Source organism: Lathyrus oleraceus, chromosome 7 (genome assembly GCF_024323335.1).
Source record: "Lathyrus oleraceus cultivar Zhongwan6 chromosome 7, CAAS_Psat_ZW6_1.0, whole genome shotgun sequence".
NCBI classification, from domain to species: domain Eukaryota; kingdom Viridiplantae; phylum Streptophyta; class Magnoliopsida; order Fabales; family Fabaceae; genus Lathyrus; species Lathyrus oleraceus.
In genome coordinates, this window is record NC_066585.1 from 517,890,657 (window position 1) to 517,892,918 (window position 2,262).

Genomic DNA, 2,262 nt, shown 5'->3' on the forward strand with positions numbered 1-2,262 from the left:
AAAGATCTATTTGTTATTCTTCTTTGATGTCCCTTGTTTACTTAATGTCAGATGCAGTTAGTGTATATGTATGTTACATTAGCAAAATAATTCCGACTCAAACACAAGAGGTTAAATAAGGTTTCAATCCTCTTAGCCTTGTAAAATAATGGTTCAAATTTTGAAGTTTAGCTAATATAGGTGTTCGTTCCATCTTTTTATGATCCTGTTTTTTATCTGAATGCAAACTAAGTTAGGATGCTGACTTCTTAGCAATTTAATATGTAGTTATTTAAGTGTTCAATTTGTCTTTGAATTTTGTTAACTAAGTTAGTTTTATATTTGTTTTATTTTAATTTCTATTTACAAACTAGGTTCAAATATTATAGATATTCAATACGAGACTTTAGTTTTTCTCAGAAAAGGAAATAGATGGATCATCAACAACAAAATGATAACATATTTTTTAGTCACAACTTAAGGCTATAAAATAGGTATTGCAATTATTATGTTCCTATAATACGTTTAGGCTTGATTTATAGTGCGTTTAAGTTATAGTGCATATAATCATCTAATGATTTATAATGCATCTATTCCTTTTATCAAACATTAATCTTGGTTTGTTTAACATATAATAGAATTCTCTTTCTAATAATTTATGAAAAAAGGAAAAAACAAAATTATGACTTTATCAATTTTGAAATACTTGGTGACCATTCTGATTGGATGTTAGACGATTCAGCGCCATTCTAAACTATTGAGGAGGTATAGACACTACAAAGTGATCTTGCTAGTAGGAAAATCCAATCTATTTCATATGATTTTGGTATGATGTTATTTATTGTGGTTACAATTTGATATTTTAATTTGTTATTATATATTAATTGCTAAACTCTCTAAATTGAGGATATTGTTGATTAATTATATTTCAATGAGGTTTAGGATGACTCCCAACACAATTCTGGAGAAAACATGAATAAAAATAATGATATCAGTGATGGAAATGATGTTGCGGCAAATTTTGACACGGATGCTAAGAGAACTTAAGTCCCATTGGTAGAATTCTAAGTAAAATCTTGAAATAACTTTAACGAAAAATGTTTAAAAAATTGAATATATATATATATCAAAAGGATTGTTACATACTCCTTTATCAAAAAACTCAAAAGACATAATTATGAAAGACACGTTGGTTGTACAAAATTAATACATAAATCCTCGTTACATTATACCAACATCTCCATAGATATAAGGAGTGAAAAGTGTATTATCTCCAACTTTCAATGTTTTCTCCGACAAAATCTAAAAATATAGATAAGAACACAACACAAAATATATTGAGATAAGATTTTACGTACAAGTTCAAAAGAGGGTGTGAGGTGTAAATTTTATATATATAATATATATTATAATATATATATATATAATATATATATATTATATATATATATAATTATATATATATATATATATATATATATTATTATAAATTTATTAAAAGATATTTATTTTAAGACAAAAGTGTTAATTAAATTTCCCATACCATGATAAGATTGAATGAAAAGGATGATTTGTTTTGCTTTGATTTTGCAGCAACACTACGATAGTATGACAAGTTTTTGCAGCACCACTATGAAATATTTTGTTTATCGGTATTATATATATATATATATTATATATATATATATATATATATATATATATTATATATATATAATATATATATATATATATATATATATATATATATAAAAGATCAAAATATAATAAGTAAGATCAAGATAAGGTTAAAAAAAAATACTTAACTCTAATAAACAAAACTATAATACAACCTAGAGTAGCAAAAATTAAGAAAAAATGAAAACTTCAAATTAAATCATCAATTTAAACTCGTCAAAATTAAGATGAGCTAAAGCTCTCCAAGCCAAGACCAACAATAATAACATCCAAATTTGATGAAGTACAACATGAACATATTCAAAGAGAGGTCGAAGACACTCGAACCACTATTAATTTCGAGTAGAATAGGATTATGAAATCAAGCTGAAAAAGCATAAGAATTGTCCACAAACCTACAAAAATATCATTTACAAACCATGAGGATGCTCGTATCTCTCACGTCTTTCACTATCATCGAAGAACTAAAGAACACGATATCATTCTGATATTTCTAAACCAACCAAATCACATGGTGCCAAATCAACAAGAAGCCCCCTAATTCTAGACGATCCAATAAGCGAAATAACTACTCTAGGTAGAAGGATGAACTACCTCCACATAAGT

At 25.9% G+C, this 2,262-nt stretch overlaps 1 long non-coding RNA gene across 1 annotated transcript; it reads right to left on the reverse strand.

Annotated features, from left to right (window-relative positions):
* Positions 1 to 1,103: 1,103 nt before the first annotated feature.
* LOC127100980 (uncharacterized) lies at positions 1,104 to 1,621 on the reverse strand. Its single transcript, XR_007794554.1, has 2 exons — positions 1,523 to 1,621; positions 1,104 to 1,281 (listed from the first exon to the last, which is right to left on the reverse strand). It is a non-coding gene; the product is annotated as an uncharacterized LOC127100980 (long non-coding RNA).
* Positions 1,622 to 2,262: the final 641 nt, after the last annotated feature.